General features: G+C 37.1%; 1 long non-coding RNA gene across 2 annotated transcripts in view; it reads right to left on the bottom strand.

Annotated features, from left to right (window-relative positions):
• Positions 1–22,332, bottom strand: part of LOC135321132 (uncharacterized) — a 121,683-nt gene that overhangs the window by 56,526 nt on the left and 42,825 nt on the right. The gene's annotated exons all lie outside the window — the stretch shown is intronic.

Genomic DNA, 22,332 nt, shown 5'->3' with positions numbered 1-22,332 from the left:
CTAAGAGCTAAGCTTGTAGCAGATCCTAGGAAACATAAAAAACAATTGCCATCCTGCTTTTAAAGAAGACGGTCATACAAAAAATGGAAAGGGTACTCTCAGGGTAACAGGAGTCCAGGGCCAGGAGCTCTTTATTGCTACAAGGTCTACACTGTCTCTTTTGTCTGGGTACACTCAGTGACCTCTGTCCATGTTCTCTGTGACCAAGTGTTGTATCCCCTCACTGCCTCACCTCACCACTGCCACCATTATCAAGTTCCTACCTTAGAGCCCTGTCTTAAAGTTATTATATAATCATTAATAGCTAGCATTTATAAGCCATTTGATATGTGCAAACATTTTCTAAGGCTTAACATTATCTAATACATTAACTCATTTAATTTTTACAGCAATTTAGTGAGAGACTACTTTAGGTCATTATTATTCCCATTTACAGATGAGAAAATCGAGGTATGGAGAATTTAGGTACTCCTCATTCCTGCCTTGTAATGATAATCTCACCTAGTTTTTGAAGCTCTGTCCTAAATGCAGATTCTGATGACTGAGTTTATATTTGCTGCTGGAATCATGCTCTGTCAGTGCCTGCCTAGAGGAATACTGGTTGCAAGCAAGAACCTGTTTCTTCCCTGCCTGGCTCTTAGCACGCATCGTATTGTACTTGGGCTGTTTGTTTCCTTGGCTGTCTCTCCTTCTACAGCATGAGCCTTTTGATAGCTGGGATCACTTGGCACATACTTGATATCTAGTAAATATTCTTTCCCCGCCTCCCTTTGTAGTAGATGCTGAATGAATGTATCTTAAATGCTGCTGGACCTTCCTATAGTACCTGCTTTCCTTGACAGCTGTGTCTAATCTAGGGCTCTTACATATAAATAAATCAGGTAGCCTGAGGGTAATATAAGAGGGAAAGAGTGGGGAATGAGACACACTGAAGAGTATGTGGCCAATCAAAGGAGGCAACTGTTACTCATTTCCAGCTGATTGCTGCCCTACAAAACGATGACCTCAGGCTGCCAAATTTTCCAATTTTTAAGATAAGTCAGAACTATAGATTGTTACATAAAATCTGCCAAATTTAAAAACATTGCAAAACCAAGAGGATCTAAGGTCCAAATTTTCTACATGCATTCTATGTATTTTACTTTTTAAAAAGAGCTAAATAATAGTTGTCTTTTAGATGATTTGTTTAGCATGTAGAGACAAAGACACACAAAAAAAGGTAGTTCATGATAACATGCAGTAACAGAGCCAGACCAAATGAATCATGAGGCTAGTAGATAGAAGCAAAGATTTCAAAAGGAGAGAGAACAAAGGTGGGGAAAGAGATGAAGGGAGAAGTGTAGAATATCTAACTGCTAGCTCAAATAAGGCATTCATTAAATCTCTTCTCTCACTAATGTCTGTTCATAGGCTGCAGCTAAGGGGTTGTAATGCCTTGCTGTTGTGGTGTCAAAGTGACAGGGTGGCAGACTCATCTGTTTGGAGTTTGGGGGAATGTTTTTCTGGGTTGCTTACTTGGGAAAATCTACCTTGTGGAAGTGTTTTCTAGGAACTCCTTTTGCCTACCATCTACAAATCTTTATTAATGTTTCTTATGAGCAAGGCCCACACCTCATACAAGGATATTTTTTTTTCACAAAAAGATGATTTTGAAATACCATAGGTTCATATAGAATGCGTTTAAAATTTCTTAAAATTTTTAGAAATCAGAATTTATAGAAAATCTTGAAAGATGGCATCATCTTCAGGAGATTGAGAAACATTTTCTAATATTTATGAATGTTTGCTCAACACCTTTTATGCACCATGTATAGTTGTAAGCAACTTTCACCGAGCAATGGTAGGTAAGAAAAGCTGTGATATCTACATTTTCAGAAATGTACAATTGGCTTGGGTAGAAAATAAAGCCAGCTGAAGGGGAGTGTGTTGCAAAATAAGACTGAGGAAAGGAGAGAAATCAGAAGAAAACATGCATTCTGACTTTTGGCTGAGAGTTTCTTTGCCAATTTCTCTTCACACATGAAGGCTTATTCTTTGCACACTCTTGAGATCTGTAATATTACAAAACACAGTCAGCTTTTTCTCTACTATTTTAATACTCAACAAGGCCTAGGCCTCATTAGCTTTTGTTACTTGCTGCAAAAACTTAATTGGCCTCTGAATAACATCATTCTCAAGCATGTTCCTAATTGCAATTATGGTACCCAAGGTCACGTTAGATGTTGACATACATGAAAAATGAGAAAGATTAACTGAATAAAACCAGGGTGACATCACCAAGACAGCAATATAGGTCATTCCTGACTTTACTCCCCCTCATAAGAATAACAACTACTCATGGACAAGACACTACTGAGAAAATCCTAGAACATGTGGGTGAGTTTGAGCACCCCCTGCACAACAGAAATCAGAACAGACCACATTAGAAGGGTAAGAAGAATGGCTATACACTACATTGCTCTTCCGTACGCTAGCATAGCACAACATTTGAAAGGTCTCGCTGACCCTCCAGATCCTCCAATGGGAAAAGAGAGCCCAGAGTGGACATTCAGCTTTCCTAGCACTGTGGGTCATTTCTTGGAAATCTTGGCTCTAGTCTCACCCCACATAAATTGCAGGGAAGTCTGCTTGTGGACTTGACCACTGGGATTCTGTTTGTGAATAAGAAGGGTATAGGGGCTTGCAACAACTGGCACTTGGTTCTTGGCAGACCATGTTCCTACCTGCAGTGCCCAAGCAGTAATCCCAATCAGCAGCTCTGCTCATCTGCAAAACCAAGTCAGTGGTGCCGTTTGATCAGGGAATGTGGTGGGGTGCGGGAATGCCTGATTTGAGTTTTTAATGAAGAGTCATGCCAGCCCTGGACATTGCTCTGCCCCTGCCCGGGTAGGGGAGCTGAGTCATAGCCTGACATACTGCTGAGTATAGGTCTTGACTACACCTGACCGAAAAGGCTGGCCAGAACACCTGGAAAGCGTGTAGCCCAGCAGTGCTAGAGTAGAAAGTAGGGCAGGTAGAGCTGATTGTCCACAGAGCAAAGCCATTTGCCAGGGAACTTGAGGAGTGGGTTGGCTTGACTCAAGACCACAGACAAGAGCCTTGCTAGGCTTGGAGTTGATTCCCCTATTCCACCCAGGGAAGAGAACTAATTCGTAACCCTTTCTGTTGCTGAGAAAGCCTGGTCAGGAACACCTGGGAAGCTGCTTGAAATTGGCCCTCCTGTTCCACCTAGGCAGGGGAGCTAATTCATAGCCTCACCCACTGCTAATAAAACTATCATCCCTGCCTGACCATAAAGACTGACCAGAGCACTCAAAGAGTTGTCTAGCCTAGCAATGCTAGAACAAAGTCCAGCAGGCAGAGCTGATTATCTGCAGAGTAAGGCCAACCACCCTGTTTGGCCAGGAAACTTGGGGCATGGGTCAGCTAAGAGTTAAGACCACAAACAAAGAGCCTTACTGACTTTGGAGCTGCTTCTCCTGCTCTGCCTGGGTAGGGAAACTAATTCATAGCCCCATCTATTACTAAATACAGCCCTCGGCATTCCCCACCCAGGGAACCTACCCAGAGAACAAGGAAACCTGTATAGCTCATCCAGTAGCCCTGCTTACAGTGAAACTTGAGCAGACAGCATAGTCCATGATTTTCCCCATCTATAGAAAAAAACCAAGGTCCCCATCTAGCCAGGAAATTCAGCACATAGTTTGCTTCACTTGGGTTCCCAAAGAGCAAGACATGTGGACCCTCAAGTCAGTTCTACTGTTCTATCGGGACATGAAAGCTAATTCATAGCTCCACCTATTATGAGTATAGTATCATCCCTATCATCTAGGAAGTCAGACCAAAGCACCCAGGCAACTGGGGAACCCATCCTACACAGGGATCAAGCCAGCGGTCCTGTTAATTTCTTCTCAGTGGCAACTCCCCAAACTGGGAGCTTGCGCAGTGGCCATGACCAACAATAGACAATGCTAGTAAGCCCCATCTACCCAAGAATGTTATCAGTTGACATATCCAGAAATACAAATTGAGCTGACAGGTGAAGAACCGTCCCCATCAAAGGGAATCCATAAAGTCTGGAAGAAGATATCGCTCACTAAAATGCACAGATACCAATGTAAGGAATCAGAAAACATAAAAAAAAATCTGGTAAACATGACACCAAGGTAAATTAAGTTCCAGTAACTGACCCTAAAGAAATGAAGATCTATGAAATGTCAGAAAAGGAATTTAAAAAATTCTCTTAAATGTAGTGAAGAGAATATATAAAGGCAACAAATGACATTAGGAAAACAATGCATGAACAAAATGAGAGGTTCAAAGAAATAAAAGCCATTAAAAACCCCAGAATTTCTAGAACTGAAAAATACAACAAATGAACTGAAGAACTCAATAGAGAGCTTCAAAAGCAAACTTGACCATAAAGAAAACAAACAGTGACCCAGAAGACAGGACATTTGAAATTACCCAGTCAAAAGAGAAAAAATAAAGAATGAAGAGTGAAGAAAGCCTGCAGGACTTATGGGACACAATAAAACCCCCATAACTGCATTACAGAAATTCAAGAAGGAGTAGAGAAAGGGACCAAAAGGATATTTAAAGAAATAATGGCTGAAAACTTCCCAAACTTGGGAGAGAAATGGACACCCAGATTCATGAGGCTCCGACTCCAAATAGGTTGAAACTCAATAGGGCTACACTAAGATATATTATAATCAAATTGTCAAAAACAACAAATTTTAAGAGCAGCAAGAGAAAAGAGAAGTTACATATAAGTAAACCCCATAAGACAATCAGATTTCTCAACAGAAACTTTTCAAGCTAGAATGGTATGAGATATCCAAAATACTAAAAGAAAAAAACTCAACCAAGAATTCTATACTTGACAAAGCTGATCTTCACAAGGAGACTTTCCCAGATAAACAAAAGTTCAGGGATTTTATCACCACGGGACCTGTCTTACAAAATACGCTAAAAGGAATCCTCTGAGTGGAAGAAAAAGGACACTAATTATCACCATAAAAACATAAGACAGTAGCATGAAATTCACTGGTAACGGTAAACATATAGTAAAGGTCTGAATCTGTATAATGATAATAATGGTGTGTAACTTACAACTCTAGTTTAAAAGTAAAAGATAGCCTTGATAAAAATAACCATAATAACAATGTGTTATTGGATATACAACATAAAAATATATATAAACTATAACATAGTAACATAAAATGTGAGGGAAGAAGAAATAAAAGTGTAACAGTTAGGAATTCTATTGATGTTAAGTTGTTATCAGTTTTAAATAGGGTGTTATAAATTTTAATATATTTTATGTAAGCCTCATGATTTCCAAAAGGGAAAAAACCTGTAGTTATTACACAAAAGAACATGATAAGAAAAAAAAGTTAGAGCATCCTGCTAATAAAAAGCTTCAAAACAAAAAACAGCAGGATAAGAAAAAAGAACTGTGGACCAAAGCAGCCAGAAAACAATGAACAAAATGGCAGTAGTAAGTCTTTATCGATCAATAATCACTTAAAACACAAATGGATTTCTTTAAACATAAATTCACCAGTCAAGAGACATAGAACAGATGAATGGAGGAAAAAAACAAGATCCAACAAAATGCTGCCTGCAAAAGACTCATTTTAGCCATAAAGACACATACAGAACTAAAGAATGGAAAAAAACTTCAAGCAATTTACATAATTGAAATGATCAAGTTAAAGAGGATTCTGAAGGCAGCAAAAGAATCAGTTACAAGGGAGCCCCCATAAGACTATCAGCTGATTTATCTGCAGAAGCTTTGCAGGCTAGAAAGGAGTGGCATGGTATATTCAAAGTCCTGAGAGGGGAAAACCTGTAACCTAGGATATACACAAAGCAAGATTATCAATAGGAGAGAAGAAAGAATCTTCAGACAAGCAAAAACTACAGTAATTTAGCAGTACTAAACATACCCTAAAGGCAGTGTTAAAGGGTCTCTCTAAATAGAAAAGGAGGAATAATCTATAGGAAAGTGAAAAATCCAATAGGAAAGGCAAATATATAAAAGGATTGAAGATTACTTAAATAAACTAGTATAAAGATTAAAAAAACAAAATAATAAAAAAGATTATAAATACAGCACACAGTGAAAGGATACAAAGAAAGATGTAAGATAGGACATCAAAATCACAAAATGTAGGGGAGAGGAGTATAACAACCTAGATATCTTATAATGTTTTCATACTGCTATGACTATCAATTTAAAGCAAGTAGAGACAGTTATGGGTCAACAAACTTGACCTCCATGGTAACCACAAATCAAAAAACATACAGTAGATCCACAAAAACCAAAATAAAATAAAATAAAAGGGACTTAAGCATGCTACTAAAGGAAATCAAATCACAAAAGGAAAAACAAAAAAGTGAACAAAGAACTACAGAAACTACTAGAAAACAAGGATTAAAGTGGCAACAAGTACAGACCTGTCAATAATTTCTTAAAATGTTAGAGGACTAAATGCTCCGATCAGAAGAGTGGTAGATTGGATTAACAACAAGAACCCAAAATATACTGCCTATAAGAGACTTACTTCAAGGTAAAAGACATACAGATTGAAAGCAAGGTAATGGAAAAAGATACTCCATGCAAATGGAAATGTGAGGTAATGGAAAAAGATATTCCATGCAAATGGAAACAAAAAAGCAAGGTAGCAATACACTTATCAGACAAAATACACTTTAAAACAAAGGCCATAAATAAAAACTAAGAAGGGCATTATGTAATGATAAAGGAATCAATACAAGAGGAGGAGATTACACTTGTTTACATGTATGTACCCAATATAGGAGCACCTAAATACATAAAACAGATACTAACAGAACATAAAGAGAGAAATTGACTATAACACAGTAATAGTAGGAAGCTAACACCTTACTGACATCAATGGACAGATCATCCAGACAGAAAATAAAGCAACAGAGGTCTTAAATGACATAATAGATCAGATGGAATCAACGGATATCAACAGGACACTACATAAAAACAAAACAAAACAAAACAAAACAAAACCAGAATATACATTCAAGCTTGCATGGAACATTCTCTAGGATAGACCACATACTAGGTCACAAGCCTCAAAAGGTCTCAAACAAGCCTCAACAAATTTGGGAGGATAGAAATTATTGCAAGTAACTTTTCTGACCACAATAGTTGTAACTATATTCCAACCACAGAAAGAATAAATACATGGAATGTAAACAACATGCTACTAAAAAATAAAAAATCAATGGCTCAATGAAAAAATCAAAAGAGAAATCAGAAAAGATCTTGAAAAAATAAAAGTATAAACACAACTTTACAAAATCTATGGGATGCAGCAAAAGTAGTTCTAACATCAAGGTTCATAGTGATACAGAACCTCCTTAAGACACATGACAAATCTCAAGTAAACAATCTAACCTACCACCTAAAAGAATTAGAAAAAGAACAAACAAAACCCAGCAGAAGGAAGGAAATAAAGATCAGAGAGAAAATAAATAAAATGGAGAAAAATAAAACTAGAAAAGATCAATAAAACCAAGAGCTGGTGTATTGAAAAGACAAAAATCAACAAACCCAAACCAAAAGAAAAAAAGAAAAAAGAAAAAGATATGATACAAAAGAGGAAAAATAACTGATACCACAGAAATACAAAGAATCATAAGAGAATACTACAAACACTTAGATGCCGACTAATTGGACAAAAGAAATGGACCAGTTTCTAGAAACATACAGCCTGCCAAAACTGAATTGAGAAGAAACAACTTGAACAAACCGATCACTAGGAGTGAAATAGAATTTGTAATTAAAACAAAACAAAACAAAAAAAAAAACTGTCCTACAAATAGAATTTGTAATAAAAAAAAATCCCTGCAAAGACCCCAGGACTCAGCTTCACCAGGGAATTCTATCAATCATAAAAAGAAATTATACCTATCCTTCTCTATTTAAAAAAATTGAAGAGGAGGCACCACCACCAAATGCATTCTATGAGGCCACCACCACCCTGATACCAAAACTAGACAAAGACACTGCAAAAAGGAAAATTACAGGTCAGTATCTTTGATGAATATAGATACAAAATTCTGCAAAAATTCTGCAACAAAATATTAGCAAACTGAATCCAACAATACATAAAAAGGATCATACACCATGAGTAAGTGGGATTTGTTCCAGGGTTGCAAGTATGGTTCAACAGACCCAAATCAATCAGTGTGATCCACCACATTAACAAAAGGAAAGACAAACCACATAGTCTTGTCAAAAGATGCAGAAAAAGCATCTGACAAAATTCAACATCCATTCATCATAAAACCTCTCATCAAAGCAGGTATAGATGGAATATATCTCAATATAATAAAAACCATTTATGACAAATCCATAGCCAACATAATACTCAATGGTGAAAGGCTGAAAGCCTTTCCACTAAATTTAGGAACAAGACAAGGATGCCTACTCTCACCATTTCTATGTTCAACATAGTACTGGAAGTCCTAGCCACAGTAATCAGACAAGAAATAAAAGGTATCTAAATTGGAAGTGAAGAGGTATAACTGCCACTATTTGTAGATGACATAATACTCTATCAAAAGCCATAAAGCCACTCAAAATATTAGAACCTGTACATGAATTCAGTAAGGTAGCCAGATACAATTAACATACAGAAATCTGTTGTATTTTTTTTCACTAAAAATGTAGTATAAGAAAAAAGTAGAAAAACAATCTCACTTGAAATAACATCAAATAAGTAAAATACCTAGGAATACAATTAAGCAAGGCAGTGAATGACCTGTATGCTGAGAACTATAGAACACTGACAAAGGAAACTGAAGATGCAAAGAAATGGAAAGATACCCCATGCTCTTGCACTGGAAGAATACTGTTAAAATGGCCATACTACCCGAAGCAATCTCTATCAAAATACCCAGGACATTTTTCACAGAACTAAAACAAACAATCCTAAAATGTATATGGAATTACAAAAGACCCAGAATTGCCAAAGCAACCCTGAGGAAAAAGAACAAAGCTGGAGGTATAACTTTTCCAGACTTCAGAGGTAGAGTAAACATAACAGCATGGTATTGGCACAAAAACTGACATATAGATCAATGAAACAGAATAGACAGCCCAGAAATAAACCCATGCACTTATGGCCAATTAATCTATGACAAAGGAGGCAAGATCATTCAATGGAGAAAAGACAATCTCTTCAACAAGTGGTGTTGGGAAAGCTGGACAGTTAGTTACATGTAAATCAATGATATTAGAACACTCCTGCACACCATATACCAAAATAAATCCGTAATGGTTTAAAGAGTTGAATGTAAGACATGAAACCACAAAACTCCTAGAAGAGAACATAGGCAAAATATTCTGACATAATCTGTAGCAATATTTTCTTAGATCTGTCTCTCAAGGCAAAAGAAATAAAAGCAAAAATAAATAAATGGAACCTAATCAAACTTAAAAGCTTTTACACAGCAAAGGAAGCCATCAACAAAATAAAAAGAACCTACAAAATGGGATAAAATATTTTAAATGATGAAACTGACAAGAGGATAATGTCCAAAATTTCAAACAGCTTATATAACTCAACAATAAAGAAAAAAGAAATCAATTGAAAAATTGGCAGAAGACCTAAATGGACATTTTTTTTTTCCAAAGAAGACATACAGATGGTCAACAGGCACATGAAAAGATGTTCAACACTACCAATTATTAGAGAAATTCACATCAATACCACAAAGAGGTATCAACTCATACCTGTCAGAATGGCTATAATCAAAAAGTTTACAAATAATAAATGCTGGAGAGAGTGTGGAGAAAAGGGAACTTCCTACATTGTTGTGGGAATGTAAATTGGTGTAGCCACTATGGGAACAGTACAAAAGTTCCTTAAAAAAATAAAAATAGAACTCACATATGATCCAGTAATTCCACTCCTGGGTATATATCTGAAAAAAACCCTCTAATTCGAAAAGATAACATGCACTCTAAAGTTCATAGCATCACTATTTACAATAGCCAAAACATGGAAACAACCCAAATGCATATCAACAGATGATTAGCTTAAGATAGGGTATTTATATACAATGGATTACTACTCAGACATAAAAAAGAATGAATTACTGACATTTGCAGCAATGTGGATGGACCTAGAAAATACTATAGTTAGTAGAGTTAAGTCAGATAGAGAAAGATAAATTTTACATGATGTCACTTCTATGTGGAATCATAAAAATACAAGTGAATCTATATACAAAATTCTAACAGACTCACAGACATAGAAAATAAACTTATGTTTACCAGAAGGGGATGAGGGACAAATTAGGAGTATGGGATTAACAGATACAAACTACTATACATAAAATAGTAAGCAACAAGGATTTACTTTATAGCTCAGAGAACTATATTCAATATTTTCTAATAACCTATAATAGAATATAATCAGAAAAAACATTTCTGGGAATGTAATGGCAATAAATACAATTAACAATATTGTGTGTGTATTTGAAAGTTGCTAAAAGAGTAATCTTAAGTTCTTATCACAAAAAATGTATAAAAATGTGAGGTGATGAATGTTAACTATATTAATTGTAATCATTTCACAAGATAATATGAAATCATTATCCTGTACACCTTAAATTAATATGATGTTATATGTTAATTATTTTTCACTAAAACTAGGGGATAGATAATAGAAATTGAATCCAGCAACATATACTTTGCATCCAGCCACAAATGAAAAATGAGGTGTTTATTTCAAGAATGCAAGTTTGGGTTATCATTCAAAAATTCATGCATTTCATTATATATTAAAAGGATGAAAAATACCATATGATAAGATTAGTAGATGTACAAAATGAATTTGACAAAACTTAATTCCTAACATGATTAAAAAATAAAAAAAAGCTCTCAGTGATAGAAACAGAAGGGAATTTCTTCAACCTGATAAATGGCAGCCATGAAGAACCTACAGCTAACATCACGTTTAATGGTAAAATATTAAGTTTCTTTCCCTCTAAGACTAGAAACCAGACAAGAACATACCTTCTTTTTAACCCTGTATAAAAGATTCCAGCCAGGCAATAAGGCAAGAAAAAGTAAAAAGCACATAGATTAGAAAGGAAGTAGTAAAACTATATTCCTAGACAACACGATCATGTAGATAGAAAATCCTAAGGATATAGCCACTAGAATAAATGTGGTTAGCAAGATCAATTTATAATAATCAATTGTACTTTTACATACTAGCAGCCAACAATTGGGAACAGAAACGAAAAACAGTGTGTATCACTTACAATAGCATCAAGTAGCATCACATCTGAATATTGCAGGTGGGAATGTCATTAGTCACCAGTTCCACTCTCAGGTATTTGCACAAAAGAACTGAAAACATATTTCCACATGCAAATAAGGTAAAAGACATTTATACTTTTGTTAGTGAATTAAAAATAAAACCTATTTCTATAAAAATAGAAAGTGATAATATTGCCTCCTTCCCCAATCCCATTTTCTAGATATATTCACTATTAATAGTTTATCATATCATTCTAGACTTCAATGCAAAAATAAACACTTAAAGCTATAAATACTGTTACACAGTGTTTTATCACAGCATAATGTAGCATGGCTATTATTTGTGTTAATAACTTGGTATTTCCAAACAGCTGTTGATGGTGCCCCACTGCAATTTGCTTAATAGATTTCTTATTAGGCAATGAGATTATTAGTGTTTTACAAAGCAGAAGGTGTTCGTATGTTTTTATATACTTGTGCAAATTATCCTTTAGAATTCTTAGAAATGAAATTTTAAATTCTAATAGCTACTGGCAAATTGCCCTTTAATATTTTGCCAAGTACACAACTACAAACAGCTTCTTTAAAAAGTTACTTTAAAATTGGATAATGCATAAGCAAATGTGTTTATTTTTTCTTCACTGCTCAACTTTGAGAAAGTGTCTCTGTTTTGCTTATAGCTGGGTTAGTTAGGGAAAGCTAAGGGACCATACAATCAACTTCTTTGTAGCTTCAAGTTCAAGATACCAATCTTAGAACACTAAATATCATTCATAGGTGTTATTTATTGAGCATTTCTTATTCCAAATATTTAGAAACATCTAGGGGCCCATATTTTTAAATGGTGAAAATCAAGTGTAAGACTAGTAGAATTCATTTTCTTGATTTTGATTTTGATTTTACCCTTATTGTTTCTTTTAAGACGTGTTCTCTTTTATCTACTGATAAACTTCATACTAATGTAGTTTTTCCATTACGCACTTAATTCACTGAGAATGGAATTTCCTTTTCTACATCTAACACTGCTAAGATCTAAAGCAAGCACTCAAAATACTTTGGGTGGAAGGGTAAGATTTTCAAGCAGATGGGAGTGGTATTTAAAAAAAAAAAAACCCCCACAACTAATTAACTTTTATATTAATGGATGCTAATGGGCACTTATAATGATAAGAAATTGGTTAAAAATCACTCTCCATCACTTAGTAAAACTGTAAAACCCTACTGTGTGTAGAACATTGACAGGATTTAAACAGACTGTGTACTTTATCACTCTATTAAGCATTTGATAAGTGAGATCAGAATCTTTAGTAAACTGAAGCCCTGGAAAAAAAAATCACTTATATGAGCTCTTTCACCTTAGGAGAAGGTAATTACTCAAAGCTATTGCTCCACAGGTGGTCAGTACAGGAGTCCTGTCTATCTTCCTCTGAGGGTGCAAGCCCTTTATTGGGTAGGGAAATGAACTTGCTTTTGCTTGAGCAAAACTATAAGGCTGCTTGAAATGTAAGTTGGGCTACTTAAGCACAGTTTTTATTACATGGTCTAAACTCTTTGAGCCCATACTCACGCATCTATTCGATTATAATATTAAATGATGGTAACACACGAGGTGTGAATGTAAAGTAATATATCTTTGGGATTTTTTTCATACCCTTTCTCCCTCCTGACAACCTCACAGCCCAGGAGGACCTGATGCCCAGCTTCTTTAAGGCAAAGCACTGTGTTTGAATTTGAAGAACACTTAATATTAAGGGGGACTGAAGACCACTCAAACATCATTGATTTTGACTGGGGAGAAGTGAGAGCTCCTTGATAGAATGAGGTTTGAGGGAACACAACTTTCTCAGTGCCTGACGTGACACAGTAAATTTAGTGTTGGTGCCCGCAAAGTAGGATTTGTTGGTAATGCCTCAAGGCTTCATATATCCCGCGCTGTACCGCTTGATAAGCCTCTGAAAGAAAAGACTCCAGGTAGTGGTGTGTAGGGGTAGGTATAGTGGAGGAGGGGCAAGTGGGGGGTGGGGGTGGGGTTCCCTGCTCTCTACAGACACTGAAATACAGAATAGACCGTGGGCTGTGCTCTCATAGAGCTTAGAATCTCATACTGGAGACAGATCTCTTTATATTTACAAATGGAAGTAAGTCCTATGAAAGAAAGGAATTCAATCTATAAAGCAAAGGATAAGCTCCCTGGAGGAAGTAATATTTGAGGGAGCTCTGAAGGAAGAAATAGGGTTTAATCGTGTACATGGAGAGCTGGAGGGGGAGGGGAGGAATTGAAACATGAACAACAGCCAGTGTAGCTGGGAGTGAGTGCTGAGGGCTGGAGGCTGGGCTAGCTCAGTGGGCACGAGTCTGGCCATGCAGGCCTCGCAGGCCTTGTAGCCGTGGTAAGGCTTATGTTTATTTTAAGAGAATGGACAACCACTGAAAGGCTTTAAGTAGTGAGAGTATGAGATCAGGTTTAGCTGCACTGTAGGAGAATGGATCACCACAGCATTCACTCATTTCTTCCCCAAACCTTTATGACAAACCTACTAGAAAGGCACTGCAGTCAACCAAATTATAGAGAATATAGTGTCATCCTTTTGAAATGCTCAGCCTGATTGGGAGACAGGCATATGTTTTGGGTTCTTAACAAATTACCACGCATTTAAGGCTTAAAACAACAAAATTTGTTATCTTACAGTTCTGGAGGTCGGAAGTCTGAAATGGGTTTCACTGAGCTGAAATCAAGGTGTTAGCAGGATCATGGCTGTTCTGGCAGAGAATTGTCGTTTTTCCGCGTTCACTTTCTAGAGGCCCCCTGCCCCTGCCCGGGCCTCTGCCATCATAGCTCCTCTGACTCTCCTGCCTTCCTCTTTCCCGTTTAAGACCTTGTGACTTCATTGGGCAACACCTGGATACTCTCCCAGCTCAAGATCCTTAATTAATTCCATCTGTGAAGTTCCCTTTGCCATGGAAGGTTACGTATCGACAGGTTTTAGGGATTAGGCCATGGCCATCTTGGGGGAGGGGCACTATTCTTTCTATCACAGCATGTAATTAAATAACAAACATAAGGCTGAAGGGGAAGATTTGAACCAAGACAAGACCATCTCTCCAATTTACCTTATTTTTGGTAGTTACCTAAGAGTTTACTGCCATGATTCTGCAAAGGACAGTTTTCTTCTGTGTTTAAAATCAGACTAATTCTGGAATTGTATTTTATGTCTTAAGTGAAGAAAAATCTACATAGAATTTTTCAAAACATCATTATATAGAGACGAGACTGATTATTATTTTCGTGGTCTGGTAAATAGCAAATTTCATCAAGGTTTATGTCTAGCTCCTAAGTGTAAATTGAACGAAGCACAGAGCAGATCTTTCCAAACTTTAATGCACATTCAGATCTCGTTAAAGAGCTGATTCATTAGATCAGGAGTACAACCTGAAACTTTGCTTTCTAAAATGCTCTCAGGTGAAGTGGTGCTGCTTATCTGAGGACTGTATTTCAAATAAGCAAGGACCAAAAGTTCCGTCAAAAATCCTCCTAATATGTACAAAGAACATACAGAGCGCATAACTTGGGGGAGAAAGCAGACATTAGCTCATGAAGAACGTAGTGAGGTTTGTGTGTGTGTGTGTGTGTGTGTGTATAGATGGAATAATTTGCTAACTAGTTATACTATTTCATTCAGAGGAAGAGCTTAGTATCTATGCATTTTCTTAGGACCAAGGATGAAGAAATGGAGAAAATGTTCTGCCTGTAAACTTACCTGGTCTGAGTTAGAAAACTGAAGGGCTTTCACTCCTCTAAGGATTATTACAGGTAAACTGTTTTATTTTACCTAATCTGCCTGTTAGTTGAAACTGTGGATCCAGGGAGGTGTCAGTGCTAGTGATTGTGAAAGAGTTAACAATTCTATGAGCTGGTTGCTAATCCATTGGTAGCCTGATATCACCCCTGGTGGAGTATTTACACCATGGAAATTGAGAAGTGCTACAAACAGGGCTGGCTTGCTTTCCTGCTTTCCCCTAGGGAGCTGGTTTACTAGCACACCACTGCCACAAACCCACTATTTCTTTTAATTTGTACATTTTAGCAACTGGCACAGGTATGCTGGGTCTAGACTCAGTCTTTCTCCCTAGCCCACCTGCCTATCTACGCTGTCAATGGCTTCCCCTCTGTAAATGCGACTCTATGTGGGCAAGTGGTTTCACACAGCATCCTCTAACCCTGAACTTCTCCTAGTTTCCCAGAGTTTGTTGTTTTGGGCTATAAGTGAATTTCTCAAAAGTAATTTTATATACTTAGAATCATAAACTCCATTTGATTTTTTAGTCTCTTCTTGTAAGATGCTCCAAGGGCATTTTGGAACAAGCTATTTATCCACAAATCACCCCTTGTAGGAAGAAAGTTGGGCCAGTCATGATATGTACTCTGTAGTTGGTGGTCTAATCTGAAGAGGAACAATCAAGCCTGGTGGGTGTGAGTGGGAAAAGGCGGCCCCAGGGTGCAGATGGAGCAGGTGAGAACAGAGTTCTAGTGGTGTGGTATTTGTGTGTGTATGTGTGTGTTTGAGGCATTATGAACAGGGATTAACAGGTAGGGAATGGGGTGGAGGGAGAGAAAAAAAGAAAACAAAGGTGGTAGTTTTCCAGGAGACCCAATATTAGTTGGTTAAGCCTCCATGTTTATGTATTGTTATTAACTAATTACTCTGGCATTAAGCATTTTATAAAGTGATTTTATGAAAATTGTCTAATCTGATCCTTTCTTCTCATATTTATATGTTAGCTGAGATGGTAGCAACATCCTCATTCACTGATGAAGAAAAAAAACTTTAAGTGACTTCCCCCAAGGTCACAGAGCTGTTATTTATACAGGAAGGGGGCAGAGCCCACCCATTCAAGGAATGCTACAGCAATTAACATCAAAATGGTGAAAGATTCAACCCCCAGTAGGCCTTGAGGCTCAAGATTGTGGGAGATTTAACTTCTAATAGACCTTGAGTTTCATTATACGCCCATTGTAATATATTGGCTTGGTATATAACATGCCCACAGGCACCATGACAGCCCCAAGGCTAGCCACAAAAGGTCAAAGAGTGGGAAATGGCCAACTTCCTGGGAATCCCAGCCCCTTCCGCAGGCTAGTTTGACTGGTCCTTCCACTTATTAACATATGAAGCTACTGAGCCCACGGGCAACACTGCCCCTCACAGCTGCCGCCCTCTCTCTCTCCCTCTTCGGAGACGGGCTCACACTCTTGTCTATGGAGTGTACCTACTTTTAATCTGGTCACCCAACCCCCACACCTCGTGGCCTTTCTCTTGCCTTTCAATGTATCTCTCTACATAAATCTACCTTTACGCAACTGTGGCTGGCTCTTGAATTCTTTCCTGCACAAAACCAAGGACCCACACTTAGCGGGGCACGTCCCAGGGGCTCAACCGAAGCCTGGGACACGGCCGTCCTCACGCCCCACATCCGTTTTTCCTGCATAGTTATCAGGCCAAGCTCAGACAAGGGGTGGGCAGACTGCAGTGAGTGCCTGTTTTTATGAGCAAAGTTTTATTGGAACACAGCTACACCCTACTTTAGACTCCTGCCTGTGGTAGCTTTTGCCCTAGAACAGCAGTTGATGAGTTATGACAGAGAAGTCTTGACAGAAACTCTATAGCACACAAAACCAAAAAAGCTCTATAGTCTGGCCCTTCACAGAAAAAAATCTGCTGACCCCACCTTTAGATTCCTGATTGCACTGTGCCAGCTGAATCAGTCAGACTGATGCCAGCGGTGTATATGACCACAAAGTTGACGTAGCTTTAGGAGTATGACAGACCTCTGGTGCAAAAACAATACCAAAACAATACCATGGTAATTAAAATTCCTACCATTAATCATTTCTGCAAATTAAAGCATAGAAGGTTTTATTTAAAATATTATCTAAGGAAAAATGATAACTTAAGTATTAGTTTTTAACATTGTATGAAATAAACCTTATTTATTTATCAGCCAAAAGGCACGTATGTCCTAAGTGAAAGGGCCATGAGGTAGAAAGTTTTGATGAGACAGCAGATGTCATCTAAAGCAGCATGGTGTGCATCTTAAGATGAAAACTAAGAGAAAACAAGCTCCTTGGTGGCCAGGCAATCAGTGTTCTAAAAACACCAGTTAAGGGTGGCCTTGGAACTTTCTAGGGTTATAGAAATATTCAATATCTTGACCTGGGTGATGGTTACATGGGTACACCCATATGTAAAAAAACCCCCATCAAGCTGCATACTTAAGAGCTGTGCATTTTGCTATATGTTAATTAGACCTAAATTTTTTTTTAAAAAAAGAATAAAAATGAGAGAAGATTGCCATTGGTGGTCAAAAACAGCATCTGGTGGTTTAAGAAAGCATTTAAATTAGGTTTTCTTTATGGATAAAATAAGCAAATCTCATCATCAGTGATATACCAATGTTCCCACTCAGATCTCACATCTGATTAACCAGGATGCCTAAACCTGCAAGGGTCTGGAAATTTATGACACCTGATAAAATAGAGCCTGAATAAAGATCTTAATACAGCCTAGTTATTGGTCTTCAAAAAAGAGTAATAATATTAGCTAACATTTATTGAGTGTTATGTGCCAAGGAATATTGAATTCAGCATGCATTAACTCATTTAATATTCCCAATAACCCTGGTATGTAGGTAATATTATTATCCCATATTACAGATGAAGAAACTGAGACACAGTAAATTGTCTAAGAAATCTAGGCAGATTGGCTCCAGAATTGCACTTTTTACCACTTGGCTACATAGCTTCAAAATAAAGATTGCCATTTCCTTTGGAATTCAATTTTACGTAAGGACTATGATACTTTTTACTGAGAAACATGGGTTTGCTTCTACCACCTCCAGGTCTTTATTTGGATCTCTGGATTATGCTTAGTAAATATGCAATAAATATTTGGCAATTAAATTAAAGCACATGCAGGCCATGACCAAAAGCACAAGCAACAAAAGCAAAAATAGACAAGTGGGACTACATTAAACCAAAAATCCTTGTGATTAAAGGAATTAATTAACAGAGTAAAAATGCATCCCACAGAATGGGAGGAAATAATTGCAAACCATATATTCATAAAGAATTAATATCCAAAATATATAATGAACTCCTACAACTCAATAGCAAAAACAAACAAAAAACAAATATCTCAATCAAAAAATGTGCAAAAGAATTTGAATAGACATTTCTCCAAAGAAGACATACAAATGGCCAACAAGGATCTGAAAAGATTCTCAGCATCACTAATCAACAGGGAGATGATCAAAACCATAATGAGATACTACCTCACATCAATTAGGATGGCTATTATCAAAAAAAAAAAAAAATTAAGCACTGGTGGTGATGTGGAAAAGTTGAAACCTTGTATACTGTTGGTGGGATGGCAAAATGGTGCAGCCACTTTGAAAAACAGTAGGGAGGTTTCTCAAGAAATTAAAAAGAACTATCATGAGATCCAGCAATTTCATTCAAAAGAATTAAAATCAGGATCTGGAAGAGATATCTATACTCTCATGTTCACTGCACCATTATTCACAATAGCCAAGCTAGGAAAACATCTTAAAAGTTCATTAGTGGATGAATGGATAAAGAAAATGTGGTATATACATACAATAGAACATCACTTGGCCTTAAAAAAAGGCTGCGATCCTGCTGTATGCAACAACATGGGTTTGCCTGGAGGACATTTTGCTAAGTGAAATAAATTAATCACAGATGGACAAATATCACATGATTTCATTTATATGAGGTGTCTAAAATAGTTAAACTCCAAGAAACAGAGAGTAGAATAGGGATTGCCAAGGTCTGGAGGGAGAGGGAAATGGAGAGTTACTTTACAAAGGGTATAAGGTTTTCGATGTGCAAAATGAGTAAATACTAGAGACCTGCTGTACAACATTGTGCCTATAGTTAACAATACTGTATTGTACACTTAAAAATGTGTGAAAAGGATCGATCTCATATTGTGTTCTTACTACAATAATAATAAAAAAGGAAGAGAAGCTGGCACCACGCAATATATAATTAGATCATTCCATTTACTCAAAGCTTTTTGTCTCTTCCTTTGATGTTCTCCACTCAGCTAAACTAAGTAAACTCTTTTTTATCCCAGTCTTCCTTTGTTTAGCTCTTTGTTATACCTTATCTATAAAGGAGCTCAAAAAATTTTTTTAATGATAAAGCACATAGGTGAAGCCAACAACATTTAGTCAACCCTTAAAAGCCTGTCTCAAATGTTACCTCCTTTGTGAAGTGTTCCCTAAATTTTGAGGCAGGATGAATCTCTCCTTTCTCTCTGTTCTTATAGCTCTGTGGCTGTTGGGTTATTTTGGCATTTATTACATGTGTAACTCCATATAGAGAAGAAGTGTATCATAAACAGTTTTATATCCCAGAGCCTAGCACACCTGGCTTATAGTAGATGTTCTATAAATATTTGATTGCTGAATGAAGGACAGCCCTTTTAGAGGTGCTTGGAAACTTTGTGTTATTTCATATATAAAGTAGCATCCTTAAGTTGATTGAGTGGCAACTGAAACTGACAAGCACACTAACATTAGGCAATGACTGATTGCTAATTAGTAGTCTGCTCCAATCGTCCTTGCATTTGTCTGGTTACTAAGCACAAATTCTTACCCCAAAACTCACAGGTGATTTTTGAAGCTATTGACATAATCTTTTCAATGTGTTTCTCCTGGGTTTCCCCAAGCCCCATCTCTAACCAACCATCTTTAGGAGTCCACTAATGTGTTTCTCAGTTTAATTCTTAAAGTATTTGACAGATTAAAGCATTTTGTAATTCTGATTTCCTGTTTCATGCAGCAGTCTAAATATTTGTGTTTAGGTTTGAGCTTTGGGTATTTACTTAGACTATTCTACCAAGTGGCCTAGAAAGAATAATTGGGCCTGTACATCTCCTACCATGCTCAAGCCCCTGGCTGATCTTTTGAACTAATTATAGCCTTCCTCCCTGCAGCTTCTGAAACTTTCTTAACATATTGCTCAAGACATTTGCTACTAAACAGCAAGATGAGGCCTAGGCAGTATTTATGATGCCCAACATTTATCTACCCATACCATTGGTCTACCTTCCATGATTTCCCAATCATTGCCTCTCTCTCTCTCTCTTGCTTTCTCTCTTTCTCTCATTCTCATTCTTTCATATGTGCCTAAACTACCTAAAAACCCAAATCTGAAAAGCTACAACAGTTATCAAGGTTTTCCTTGTCCTGGGGCCTTGAAGTTTTCCCTACTCTTTCAATTCTTGGATGTCTCAAGGCCTCAGTATTTTGCCTGGACTTCAAACAACTAGCATTCCTCTCTCCATGAGTATTTCTTTCCTTCTCACATGGGATTAAGAAGATTTGGTTCTTCCTCTCAGTCTACCAAGGTCTTACAGATGGGACTTTAGTAAGTACAATTCCCTATGCTTCTGAATCCACTGAAAAAGAAAAGAAGTGTGAAGACTACTAGGAACCATGAGCAAAAGAACCTAAAAAGAATCTTGAGGTCCTATTGAACATGCATAGTCTTCATAATCTTCAAAAGCACATTATCATTGTGAGTGCCAGATGTGTTAATGGTCATGATAGGAGCTGGGTCCCCAAGGAATAACATATTCTCAAGAGTGGGATCTTTGATGATTGGAAATACCTGAAAGATGGGATAATTCATATCTAACATATGTGACATCCCCAGCTGCAACTGTCCATTCTTTCACCTATGTCTAAAGTCAGTGACTCTTGCTATATACAACCTGAAACTCAAGGAATAGCCATGTTTAACAGTTGATTGGCATAAATTAAGCTAAAATGAGTAATTTCAGGTCTGTAACAACACTTCTTGACTCCCCCTTTCCAGTGCTCCTTTCCACTGAGAAACTGCTCTTTCGTTATCCCAGGTGATTAAGACAAAGGGTGTCAGGTTGACCAAATGGTCTAAGGTACCAGACTCAAGCTCTGCTTCCCATGTAATTAATATTCAGTCAGTCATCCTCTGTCCATCATGACTGGTCCACAAAGCAGGCCAGTAGAGTTCCTCCCAGACACTTCCTAAATATGGGTGCTAAGAAGGAAAGTTCTCTAATCTGAAATGGAAAGCTATACCAGCCACATAAGACTCAAGTTGATGCTCATAACTCACAGCATGTGGAGAAAACCACCAAAAATCAAGCCAACATAGAGTAAAGCAGAACCAAGAGACAGAGAGAAATAAATTCCTCATGACATTACCTGAGCATCTAGATCTATTCATACCCGATCCATTTTATCACTGACCTTGTCAATCACATTGATCAGTAGAATGTTTTTTGGCTTAAAGTAGTTTACAATGTGTTTCTGTCACCAGAAGAAACCTGATTAATACACAAACATATATGAAATATCTATTATTATATTATATTATATATTTTATATATATATGTATATATATATATTATATATGATATTCCAACTTGCTTCATCAAAATGACTCCCCTGAGTTCCTACCACCCAAGACCTAAGGATGAGCTCAGAAACAAAAGCAAGAACCATCTTGACTAATTTCACCTCTGGTTAAGTGGATCCACCTGCCCCTTGAATGCAGTTTTCCTACCTCCTTTATATTACATCTAAAGCCATTAACATCCCTACCACTAACATGGCATGTACTCTCTTACTTTATAGTAATACTTATGTATGATGTCTTTCTCCTTGACTAAATTGTAACACCCTCAGTGACAAAAACTTTGTTTCACACTAGTTTGAATCCATCAGAGCTCAGAGATTAAAGTCTAACTGTCTCAAAAATGTTTTCTCGGTTTTTTGTTTTGTTTTGTTTTGTTTTTTAATTGACATGTGAAGCACTGATTTTCCACAGAAGACTGCTTCGGTTATTCATTGTGATTCTGCAAGTTTCATTAGAGGCAACAACTGTAAAGCAATTACTAAAACAGATTCTTAGTGGAAAAGTTTGCTACTGTTGAATGTGG

Source organism: Camelus dromedarius, chromosome 4 (genome assembly GCF_036321535.1).
Source record: "Camelus dromedarius isolate mCamDro1 chromosome 4, mCamDro1.pat, whole genome shotgun sequence".
In the NCBI taxonomy this organism is placed as follows: Eukaryota; Metazoa; Chordata; class Mammalia; order Artiodactyla; family Camelidae; genus Camelus; species Camelus dromedarius.
Note: the sequence above shows the minus strand (reverse complement) of the source record. Positions and strands in the feature narration are given on the sequence as shown.